The sequence below is a fragment of the Cricetulus griseus genome, assembly GCF_003668045.3.
Source record: "Cricetulus griseus strain 17A/GY chromosome 1 unlocalized genomic scaffold, alternate assembly CriGri-PICRH-1.0 chr1_0, whole genome shotgun sequence".
NCBI classification, from domain to species: Eukaryota; Metazoa; Chordata; class Mammalia; order Rodentia; family Cricetidae; genus Cricetulus; species Cricetulus griseus.
The window spans coordinates 148448515-148461443 of record NW_023276806.1 but is presented as its reverse complement, the minus strand read 5'-3'; the positions used below and the strand labels follow the sequence as shown (position 1 = coordinate 148461443).

General features: G+C 35.4%; 1 protein-coding gene across 7 annotated transcripts in view; it reads left to right on the top strand.

Moving 5' to 3' along the window:
• Window positions 1-12929, top strand: part of LOC100752430 (liprin-alpha-2) — a 438469-nt gene that overhangs the window by 82410 nt on the left and 343130 nt on the right. The window lies entirely within an intron of this gene.

Sequence of the window (12929 nt, the reverse complement as noted above, 5' to 3'; positions counted from 1 at the left end):
GGGTGAGGCCTTCCATGGGGATCTTTAAATTCTGTCATATCATTTGGAGCAGGGCCTAGACCCTCCACAATGTATCTAGGCTGAGAGAGTATCCCTCTATGTGAAATGAGATAAATACTGATCCACTACCAGAGGCCTCATAGATTCCCAGGCTTCCTGACACCCACGTTCAGGGGGTCTGGATCAATCCTATAAAGGTTTTCCAGCTATCAGTCTGGTCCATGAGCACCCCCCCTTATTCAAGCTGTTTCTCAAGCATGGTCATGACCCCTTTGTTCATCACTCTTCCCTCTCTGCAACTGGATTACAGGAGTTCAGCTCAGTGTTTAGCTGTGGGTGTCTGCTTCCCTTCCATCAGCTACAGGATGAAGGCTCTAGGATGGCATATAAGTTAGTTATCAATATCATTATCAGGGAAGGGCATTTAGATAGCTTCTCCACTATTGCTTAGATTGTTAGTTGGTGTTTATCCTTCTAGATCTCTGGACATTTCCTTAGTGCCTGATTTATCTTTAAACCTATAATGGCTCCATCTATTATGGTATTTCTTTTCTTGCTCTCCTCTATTCTTCCCCTGACTCAATCAGTTTTCCTTTAAGCATAACTTTAAAGATACAGTTTTTTTTATTCCACATATTTTACAAGGATATTGAGTCTTTTTAGTTAGGCTTATCCATTTGGGACTTATTTGAATATATTTGTTTTATAACTTTGACAAATGAGAAACAATGGAGTAGTTAGGGTTTGTAAAGGTACAGGTGATTTATCTAGGCATTCATTAGAAGGCAATAATCTACTGTGTCACATGATTAAAGAGGTATCAGAGGCATATTGTTATAAATTTAGAATGGGGACATTGCATTAGGTTCACTCTAAATTATATATAAAGAGGTCTAGGTATGGAGATGAAATGGCATAATAGCTAGGGTTACTTCATCATTTAAAAATGGGATTTTATTCTAGTTGTGGAGTTCCTGATAATATGACTGAGACTCAAAATTTGATCCCCAGAACTGTAAAGCCACAATTTAAAAAAACCTAGAAATTCAGAAGTTGGATTAAATTATACATATTTCAAATTCCACTGGTTTTCATTTTAATTTAAAATATGGCATAGTAGATAATCAAATACTAATTCCCACTTCAAAAGTTGTCTTTTGTAGATGTATTCATATTATATTTATCAAACCTTTCAGGTAATTTTGCCAATAAAATTTTCATTGGTAAGAATTTCAAAGTCACTTAAAAAGTAAAGTTTAATGAACAGGAGCTGTGAATTAGTGGATGAATAGTTTTTTATGAGGCTGTAATAGAGTGGAATGATTTAGGTCTTGGTAAAGTATGACACTGAGAAATTTTTAAACATGAAATATTAAAAATTAAAATTTTGCTTTCAGTGCACATAATTAATTTTGAAAAATAAAGTTGTGGAACTTGTTTTATTTCAAAGACTAGGATGTGTTTAATTAGTGCACCCAATGATATTATTAATAAATGGCAAGTCAGGTAAGATTGAATTTGCAGAACTCTAGGAATGCTTGGTATTAATTATTTTAATAATAAATGTTAAGTATGATTTTTGAAAACTCAAGTAACTTTCACCATTAAAGAGAAAACAGTTTACTATTTTTCATGGGTAATTCATAAAGATTTTAGAATGGCTTTAATTTTTAAATAAGTATTTTTAAGAGGGATAAAGCTTTATTAATTAAATCTTATTATTAATTTACATCCTAACCACAGGTCTTCTCTCTCTTCTCCTCCCATTCTTTCTCTTCATCTCCCCTCTATCCATCTCGTATATCTACACCTCCTCCACCTCTGTTCAGAAAGAAGGCTTCCCATGGGTGTCAACAAAGCATGGGTATACCAAATTGATGTAGAACTGAACATTAGGAGCAGGTTCCCAAAAGCCAGTGGGACAGGCCCCACTCCCACTTCCAGGAGTCCCATAAGTAACAAGCCACAGGACACTCACATATATCTAGAGGGCCCTGGCTGGACCTATGTAGGTTCCCTAGCTATGGTCCATGGTCCACAGTCTGTCTGTGAGTTCTCATGAGCAGGCCAGTTGCTTTTGTGGGTTCCTTTGTGATGACTCTGACATACCCCTGACCCCCATCCCATCTCGGACTCCTCAACGGGTTGTCCTGGGCTTAGCCCAGTGCTTAGTTAGGGATCTCTGCTTCTGTTTCCATCAGTTACTGCACTAAAGCTCTCCAGTGACAATTGAGGTAGTTTTAGAATTTGATTACAGGAGATGACCAGCTCAATCTTAGCTGGGGTCAGATTGTAGATTCATAAAAGTTTCCCTTGCATCAGATTTCTACTTGACCCAGAAATACAACCCCCCCATTTCTGGGCATCTATTCAGTGTTCTCCTCCTCCATCCTTCCCTCAACCCAATACCTCAAGTCCAATATTCAGGAGGTCTCTTCTATTTCCCCTTCCCAGGGAAATCCATGCATTCCCCATTTGGACCCTCCTTGTGACCTAGCCTCTCTGGGGCTGTGGATTGGAGCATGGTTATCCTTTACTTATGGCTAATATCCATTTATGAGAGAGTGCATATCATGTTTGTCTTTCTGTGTCTGGCTTACCTCACTCAGGATGATTTTTTTTTTTTTTTTTTTAGTTCTTTCCATTCGCCTTCAAATTTTCTGATGCCACTGTTTTTAACAGCTGAATAGTACTCCATTGTGTAAATATACTGCATTTTAAGAAGGATATTTTAAAATAGAAACTCTATGATGCTGTTGAGAATAGAACTTTAGCTCTAAATTATGTATTTATCCTAGAATAATAATTGTTACTGAGAAAAAGTGTTTGTTAATATCTTAGATTTGGCTTCAAAAATTTTCTCAAAGGATGTTCACCATTCAGCATACACTTTCAGTTCATATAAATTAGATCAAAGATTAATATTTATCATAAAAAGGTAGTATATGTTATGTAGAAATGTTTGTTTTGTAGTGTTAGGTGAAATAGCCCATAGACTTGCTTGCACATGCATTTGCTGTACCTCCAAGCTACATTTTCAATCCCCAATTCATTATTGAAAAGTACATTTCTTCCTCAAAATTTATGTATTCTATTTCTGTATATTTGAGCAAATGAAAATTAAAATATTTATGAGTTGAATTCATATTTCACAGTCACAGGCTTTTTCTTGTCAATAACAGTTAAACAACAGAATTTTAAAAATGTCTATACAGAATATACCTTCTAACATGTATTACAGATGACCTGTAGCTTACAAAAAAGAAGTTGAACATAGGTTACATTCAAATAGTCCTATGTTTCATTGTAAAGGAATTGAATACCTGCAGATTTTGCAGGGGATCCTAGAACTAAGCAGCCCTTTGCAGTGAGAGACGATTGCATACTACTTTCACATTTTGAAATCATTACCAAAATTAAAATGCAAAAAAGGGATCCTTGGTACCTCTCAAGAAGCATAGAGCCTATATGATCAAATAATTAGCTTATCCCTACAAAGACTATGGTGAGGAATAGGAATCTCATTTCAGAGATCCAGGAGAATATGAGAAGCTGATGAACTAGGCATCTGGAATGCAGGATGTGCACTTCCCCGTGATCTGACTCTGAGTAGTGCATACAGGTGTTGACTAGATCTTGGGCTGGTGCCATAATTCTTTCTAAACTTCAAGCTAAATCCAAGTCCACAGATGGGTTTAGAAAATCAGGTTGAAAAAAAAGAAAAAATTATAATGACACACATGTCAGCAGAACATGTACCAAAGGATTTATTTTATAATTTGGTTATATTCTGGAGTATGATTGGGAATATACCCTGTTTGTAACTAGCAATTATACTCTTGAAAAGGTGATGTTTCTTAAGGTCATTGTGAATAAAATCTTATAAGGAGTGATGTGGGCCAAACTTAAACAACATGAAGCATGTTCTTGAATACATGGTAACATATATCAACATATACTGGGCAAATGTGGACACATTTCACTCTACTTCAGGGTGTAATTGAGTTTTAAATCTGTCCCATTGGCTCACTCAGAAATTACAGCAAGAATGCCACTGGGAATGTGCTTCTTTGTGTTTTGTTTTTATATCATAAGCAGTAAATTTTTCGTTTGCTTAATATTGGACTGGGTCTATTTTTAATTGTTCTAAGATTCTTTTTGTGAAATGCCAATGGTGTTCTTCAGTTCTGGAGTGTGATGAATAAACCAATCCCCATTCGGTTTGTCCTGGGCTTGACGCACACAATGTCCTGAACATTCTTTAGCTCTATTAATTTCCCCCACTGACTAGCAGAAATTGCACATTCTGTGTTTTTGTACTTTCTGTTCAAATTTTATAGCCTCTTGATAGTTCTTACAATTTGGGTACACACACACACACAGCAGAATTTTTTTTAAATTTAATTTCCTGAGGCTGTTGCATACACAAGGTCATAAGATTTTTCTAATTGTAATGCGTTTAAAATTTTTTAAACCTCCCAAACTTGTTTTAAGTTTTATCATTCAAAAATGCCATCAGTTTACTCCTGACAGAAAAACCAGGAAATATTTCTCTTAGTTTTGATATAATTAAACTTTTGTATCATAAGGTTCACATTTAGTAATTTCAATCTATTTATTTCAAATTTAATGTGTATTTGGGTGTAAATTATGTATTATTTTATTAGGTTTTAGACTTTTACAATATAGAAAGCAGACAACTTGGTAACAACTAATTAAGACATCATGGGGGTGAAGGGTAAGGTGTATGGCAAGTGAAAAGGCCACAAGTCTGATTGATGAACACACAGAAATAGCAAAGTGAAGCACCACTTTATAATTGCAGGATGAATAGATAATCTCTAGGTGAGGAGATGGTGCTGTGTCAAAAGCTGCATCTTTATACAGGCCAAATGTAAAATATCTCTAATCTGGGATGGGAGATATGGTAAGACCGAAGACAAAAAGGTTAGTTTGGAGGAGGACATGGGGGGAATTTGTATTCAGTACTGAGGAACTTAAGGTACTCTTGGGGTTTTCAAATATGAGAACAACCTTATTGGATTTTTCTTCATAATATCTTCTTGGCTATATTTGTGAATAAATCAGAGTAAAAGGAATACCCATGAGAATTTTCTTGCACTCACTCAAAAATGATGGTGACTTCTTAAATAAATTATATAAAGTATGGGAGTGAAAATCACTTGTGATCTTTGCCATACACAGATTACAAAATAAATAGTTGTGTAATAGTAATCATGAAAGGCTAGTATAGATGGGAGGGAATACAAGAATAAAATTAATAATGGGGTTCAAGAGAGTTAAATAGAAACAAGTCCTAATGTTCTGTAGTCCAGTGGAGAGACTATATATACTTCAATATGATTATTACGGCTTTAAAAAAAGATAACTGCAAGAGAGGAGCTTGAAAAGTTCCAAACATAGTATAATGATGGAAATTTAGAAATGGAAATGCCCACAAATTTGATCAGAGCTTACTGAAATCACATACCATGTCCCATGAGTGGATTTACTTGTGTATTAATAACTTTTAAACTGAGAAATGTAATTGAGATCACTGTTTCAGAAAAAAAATAATGGTGGGAGTATCTGCTGAGGTAGGGTCCCATTTCTTTCAAGATGTTTCTGCTGGTAGGTTGACCACATGCCAGGTGAAGAATGAATGTACAATGCAAATGGACTTGGGGAAGAAAGAAAAATATAAGAAAATAAACTCAAGATTAAGTAGAGAGGGAAGGAAGAGGGTGGTTATGGAGAAGTTGGGGAAAGAAGTGAATCTGTTCATGAAATTCTCAAGAATCAATAAATATCACTAAAAATAATAAACAAATAGTTTTTTTAAAAAAACAAACATTCTTTCAGTGTGAACAGATAGGAGTAGCTTGATCTGTGAGATATTGTGACCAGAGTAACAATAGATTTTTATTCAGAAAGAGAAGAGTGAAAATTAGGAAGAAATATATTAGCTTTCTCCTTTGACCAATAAGGACTGAAGGGACCTTTTGTAGTGACAACAAACTGAAAGTAGAGAAAGTTTCAAAAGTGAATGAGGCATCTATAGATGTGTTAAAGACAGCTGAGTTGAGGAAAATGAATGCTTTGGAATTTATGGTGCCATTTCACTTTACATAATTGATTTGAATATGTAGAAGACCCCATGGAAGTTTCAGAGGGGGTGGAATAATTCCCCTGTAATACAAAGATAGATAAGGAAAAAGTTGCATACAAAGCTTTAAGGAAGAATAGTGAAGTCAACATACAAGTGAAATGTCAGAAAAGACCATGTCTGTGAAAGGACAGAACAGAGAGGAGTGTAGAGCACAAATCCTAAGAAAGCATGGCATGATAAATACCAAGGTTGAGCAGGGATCGACTGAAAAGGTTATTAGCAGTTTCATGACAGAGAGAGTTCTAGAGGAATGGTGTCCTTTGTATTCAGTGACAAGAAAATAAGTGCTGATGTCGCTGAGAAAGATTTTAGTGGAATAGTTCATATAAAATCAAGTTTGAAGTGGCCTAAAAGATTAAGCAGGCAGAAAAATGGATTTAGAATTCTATATTAAAGAGCTTTGCTCTGAAGGAAATGTGTACACATAATGTAAGATATGAAGTGTAAGGCAAATGTGGATGGTCTATGTCATAAACCTGATTATCAAAATACTTCTTGGTATCAATAAGTTCCTGTAAGTGGTTATAGACAAGCATGATAAAGGAAGTGAAAATTAATCTCATTGAAGCTGGTTCCATCAAGCAACTGATAGGCTATGTGATTGAAGGCATCTTGTATAGACCTTGTATTCCTTTCTACCAACATTTACTTTCTTGATTCTGAACTATTTTAATAATTATTATCAAATAATCTTTAGTCTTAACAACTGAAAAGGTAACTGAAAATATAACAACTTTGTTGATAAATGTAAGAATTTTGTGTTCAATTAAATATTTGACACACCCTCAGGGATACTTAGTGAAATTTAAAGCACTGCAAGTTAAATCCATATTTCTTACCTTCGGTAACCTTCTTCACAAAGTTACTATAGCTTTACCCATATCAGTCAATAGTTAATTCAGACCTATATTATACAGAAGCTGTAACCACAGAGCTGTATTGCAAGCTCGCTCTTCACAGTTATTCTTGAATGCACCAGATTTTCTCACTATTTCTCTTAAATGGCTCAGTGATCATATCCATGATCTTTCCTAACATCTGGTCTTAGTGAAACCAGTAGGATAGATAATTTTGTATGTAAGTAAGGCCATGGCATATTTATGCTTCTGTCTTCGTTGGATTCCCAATAACATGAAATTTCCTTGGTTCAATAATGGTAGATGTTGATTGTGATGTAAAGTAGGGATTAAGAAACCATGGAGCCTTTACAGTGAAATTTTAGGTTGAGGAAAGAAATAGGACTTCAAAAAAACTTCCAATACAGTATATTATGAGAAATAACAGCAAAAAAAGAAAATGAAAAAGAAAATAAAATGGAAATAGATTCTGATACATCTGAGAATCTCTTTTACCTGTTTTTAGTTGAATTTTTAATTGTTTGACAGTTTCACGAATTTATTTAATGAATTTTAGTCATTTTCACTCTGCACTTTACCCCGATAGCCCACTCACTCCCCCACTGTCACTTTCCATTCCAAGGCATCCCCTCCTACTTTCCTGTCTTCTTTTTGTGTGTGGCCCACTGATAATTAGAGTTCCCTGCCTGAGAGTGGGTGGGAAGTTACTCAGCAGAACAAGGCCAATTTATCTGTGTCTCTTTAGTGCACGGGTTTGCGTGTGTGTTCTCTTTACTGTGAAAAGCCTGATATTCCCAAGAATGCCTAGAATATTGCAAGCTATGATGAGTATTTGATGAACAAATAAGTTAGACTACAAGGCTTGTAATAGCAGGTCTTCAGATGACAAAACTTTATTTAGGTCTTGAACACATCAATGAACATGGAACCACAAAATGTAGAGTGGAATTTCCATTACTTCGCTGACAGCTCTATGCTGTACACTTCGTCATAGCTAGAGAGCCAGAGGCCTGACAAAATATTTAAAGAGGAAAATATTTATCTTAATTCACAGTTTCAGAGTCTTCTGTAAGTAGTTGCTTGAAACCATAAACTTGGACAGACCATCATGATGGCAGGAAAGTGCACTAGAGGAATTTCATGGTAAACAGGAAGCAGTGTACCTGGAGATACGTGTCAACAACCCAGGGATCCTGTTGCTCCAGCTAGATCCCACTTTCTAAAATTGCTACCACTTCCCTAAATAGTATTATCATTTACAATTCAATCCTTGAGCCCATGAGCTTGTGGGAAACAAACAATATCCAAACTGTAATAAGGCCTAAATTGTACCATTGTCAATAACTATCTTCATATTGTATGGTGAAAGATTAGGTGTATTAGCAACAAGCTTAATAACTGACAATCATGACAGGCTTGCCACTGTGAGTTATCAATAATGTAAAGAATGACAAGAATATACTGTTAACAGAGTTGTCACCTGGTGAGTAGGGCTCCAGAGGCTTTACTCTGTTACACAAGGAAGATGTATCACCTATGCAAATTGAGACTTCTGCAAAATAGTACCTCAGAACAGGCAATGTATATCCATGTTTAGAGGAGGTGACTCAAGGAGATAGACTCAAGGTAAAGAGTAAACTAAATTAGCATGCGTCTGGGAACACCTTTGACTAAATGTCTTCTTCATTTTACAGTAAATTTAGAAAGCTGAAGTCAGTTTTGAGCTATCTTAAATTATATCAGTGATATGACATTATATGATATTATATCAGTGTTATGACACCTAAAATGATCATTATATTTAGAAATTGGCCCAAAATTGTGTGTGTTTCCCAAGTACCAAACAATTGAAAGAAAAAAATCACTTTCCTGGTGACTTATTACTGGGGTAGCGGGACCAAGAGTGGTAGAAACTGGGATGTGACCTGGAAGGGAAAATGGGGCAAACAGGAAATTGTGTGTATCTATGAATTTCAATGAATGATGGTGAGACTTCAAACTGCAATATTCCACTAAAGGCTCATGCATTAAAGTCTTGGTTCCCAGCTTATGACGAACTACTGAATGGTGATTGGATGGTGAGCATGCCATCTGTACCAATGGGTAAGAATCAGTAGGTGGAGCTTAGTGGAGGAAGTACATCACAGGGCATGCTTCTTCTAGAGGGCATTACTTCTTGTCCAAAGCTCCTTGCTCGCTCTCTCTCTCTGTCCCTCTCTGCCTCTCTTTGTCTGTCTCCCTCCCTCCTCTTCTCTTCTTGTCTCCCCTCCACCTCCTCTCTCTTCCCACTCTCTCCCTCCTCTTCTTTGCCTCTCCACACTCCTTTTCTCTCCCACTCCATTCTTTCCTCTTCCTCTCACTTTCCCCTCTCTTTTTCCTGATCCCGAGTGTCAATGCACCCTCTCTGTTATGTTGCTGTGTTTCACCTAAGCCCTACAGGGATGGGGACAAGTGACACCAGACTAAATCTTGTAAAACTAAGCTTGCTTAATTTGCTTTCTTCACAAGCTTTGCCACTGTGATGGCAAATATGGTGCAGACGCATGGTGTTCTCATGGGAACACTTCCAAAGACTAATCTATAATTAATCTCAAGTTACAAATCTAGAATTTAAGTGCCTGACACATAGCTGGCAGCATGTTATTCCTGCCCCAATCTAGGATAAAAATATATGAGGCAGAGAGAAGACAAATAAAAAGAGAATGGTTCAACTCCCTCTTCCTTGGTGGAGTTGCTCAGTTCTGTTTTAGAATTCTCAGAAGAGCTCAAAGCTGAAATGAGATTAAAGCTTTTATCTGAGCAGTGCTGAACATTCTCAATATGAAAAAGTCTTCAGGCCCCGATGACAGTCATTCTTAAAGCTCTAAACTGACAAAAATATATCAACCAACTCAGGATTAGCACTATGATGAGGCATATTTAAAAATAAATGAGACCAGAATGCTGCTTATTTAAGATGAGATCTATTTAATTTGTGTAATTAATTCTCTGAATTTAGTTCATCTCACTCAATAAATTCTCTGACATTGTGAAGATGCCCATGCCACTCTTTATTATGTTAAAAACATATGTTTTTAATCTGAATGTGGGTATGTGCACATGATTGAAGTGCCCCTGAAGGCCAGAGTACATTTACATGCAGTTGTGAGCCACCTCATATGGGCACTGGGAACTAAACTCAGGTCCTCTGGAAGAGAGGCAAACACTTTAAACCCCTAAGCCAATTTTCTAACCACACCCCACAATCTTAATTAGTAATGATGGAGAAAAGAGGAAGAAGTTTCCACTTTAAAGTAGTATCATGAAGGCTCATAATGATGCATGCTTGTAGCCCCAGCACATGGGAAATGAAGGCAAAAGCTGCACTATAATTCCAAGGCCTGTCTGAGCTAAGAAGTTTAGTAGCTTAGTCAGGACTATATGAAATGATTCTACTCACTCCCCCATCCTTGCCAAAAAAAGTAAAACACATCCAATATTGTATACACGTTGTAATTTATTTAACTCTGTGAACTCAAATATCTGCTCAACAGTGGGTGATGGATGCATTTTCTTGTGGCTCAGTTTCTTAAACTTCGTGACGAGGGTAAAAATAGGATCTCCCACAAGGTACACTGCTACCAAGCCTGTTGATCAGTGCTCAACTCCTGGGGCTCACACAGTAAGAGAATCAGCTCCTGCAATATTTTTCTCTGACTTCCACCCATGCATGTAACTTGTATACACACACACACACACACACACACACACACACACACACACACACACTAAAATAATAAATACATATTTTTCTCTTTAGATTCTGTCTTTATGATTTTTCTTTACAATTTACACAACTGCTTATTGTACATACATTATATATGTATTTATATAACATGTATGTACATATATTATGTGTGCATAAATATATGATTCATATCTGTATTTTCCCTTCTACAGAAAATAGAACATATTTTTGAGTATTTTGAGTTCTTGGCTAAGTAGAGGACATTTGCTAATTAGAATGTTCTTATCTAACACAATAAAGGGGAGCTATTTTTATTTTTTATCAAAGATGCTATAATTTCGGGTGTTTATGTGAAGAACATAGTTGAATATAGCTATATATATATATATATATATATATATATAATTACCCATTAAAATGTGAAAATATGAAGTAAAAATAAATGCTCACTAAGGAAACATCTTGGAATGTCTACTGGGTATTTGGTACTATTTTAGGCATTTTAGAAAATAAGTTCAAGATAACAAGTCGGCTACAGAATTTCACACTGTAATTTTTAACTGATTTTTCTTTTTTGGTGAAATAAAGGGTAGCATATAGACAGATGGCTAGCTATACAAAAATCATTGTCATACTTTTGGGACAGTTTTACTTTATTGAAAGATTTCTTTTTCAGAGATAAATATTAAATCAGTTCTTAAAGTGATGATTTGCACTAAATTACAATCGTTCATCTGGGTAGGAGTAAATCAAAGAACTACTTTTCTATTTTTGGACTTCAATAACTAATAGAGCTTTTTCTGTAAGTTTTAAGTGACATATCAGTTTAAATTTAGTTCAAAAGTTATGTCGAATAAGTGTAAAATTAAGACTGACTTGTAGATACCTTTTCAATATTATTCTTTGGAGACATATTCAGAAAGCCCCACACAGCTTCCATGAACCTAATAGCAACACACTTCTACACAGTCAATGAGGCTAGATTTATTAGTCAAGGAGTTAAAGCTTATGTTTGCTTGACTATTCTAAAAAAGACACCATGATGGTCCCCACAGAAGGGTGTAAAAGCCAACTCAAGGACTTTCTGAGACAGCTTCCTGGAAGTGGATATCCATGCTGATCCCTTCTCTACTTTACCCCTTTCCCTGGAGTTCACTATTTCATTTTCATGGCTTTCTTTTTCATTTTACTTATGCTTACATTAAACATCAGGGAGAAAATACTCAGTATTTGTCTTTGTGGATCTGGCTTACACAAATTAACATGACAATCTTTAATTCCATCTATTTTCCTGAAAACGATATAACTTAGAGTAATAGACCATTGTACGTACCGATGTGTACACATTGTATGCCACAGTTCTTCATTCATCTGCTGACGGGCCATAGTCAATAGTTTGCTTGTAATGAATAATGCTGCGAATATGCTTATTTATTTATTGTTTTTCATTATAAATAATGAAAATACTTCTGACCTCTTTTTCATAATCGTTATTGCATGCATATATGCATATACATATGTATTTAATAAATACAACCACTATTCAAATGTGTATAATGTATAATTAATGTATAATATATGTTTTCAGAACTGACATTTTGGCATTGGACAATCAATTAGTGTACACTTCCCTGGGGAATACCACGTCTCCTGCTGTCACCTTTCCTAAGCTGCTGATAGTTTTTTGTAAGCTTAAGCATTGTTAAATTTAACAACTCTTTCTGTAACAATTTCTGAAGAATATCTGCCTACGAAGGTTATCTCAAAATACTATTGTGTTGAATTTGAATCACTGTTTCCTAGCAGGCAAATCTAACTATTAAATGAGTATATTGTTTACATTAACTATGAGCAGAAAAATAATAAATTAAGGTTAAATTACATAGGAACTGATTTCTAAATAGGTGTTTATAGAAAGTACAAGACTTGAGAAAAGAGACAACCAGAAACTTAAGTGAGAGAAAATATGTGGCAGGAAATATTAATTCTCAAAGGCTTGTTTAGTGTGTTAATATCGATCTATACATTCTTTCAGAAAAAAATGAAATATGGGAGGAGGAATGGCTCAACATAATACACCAACAAGATGGAATAATTTTAAATATTCCTGCATCTTGTAGTTATTAATTAAAAATAGCCACTTTCCAGTACCTAACTGGATTGAAGATATGATCTG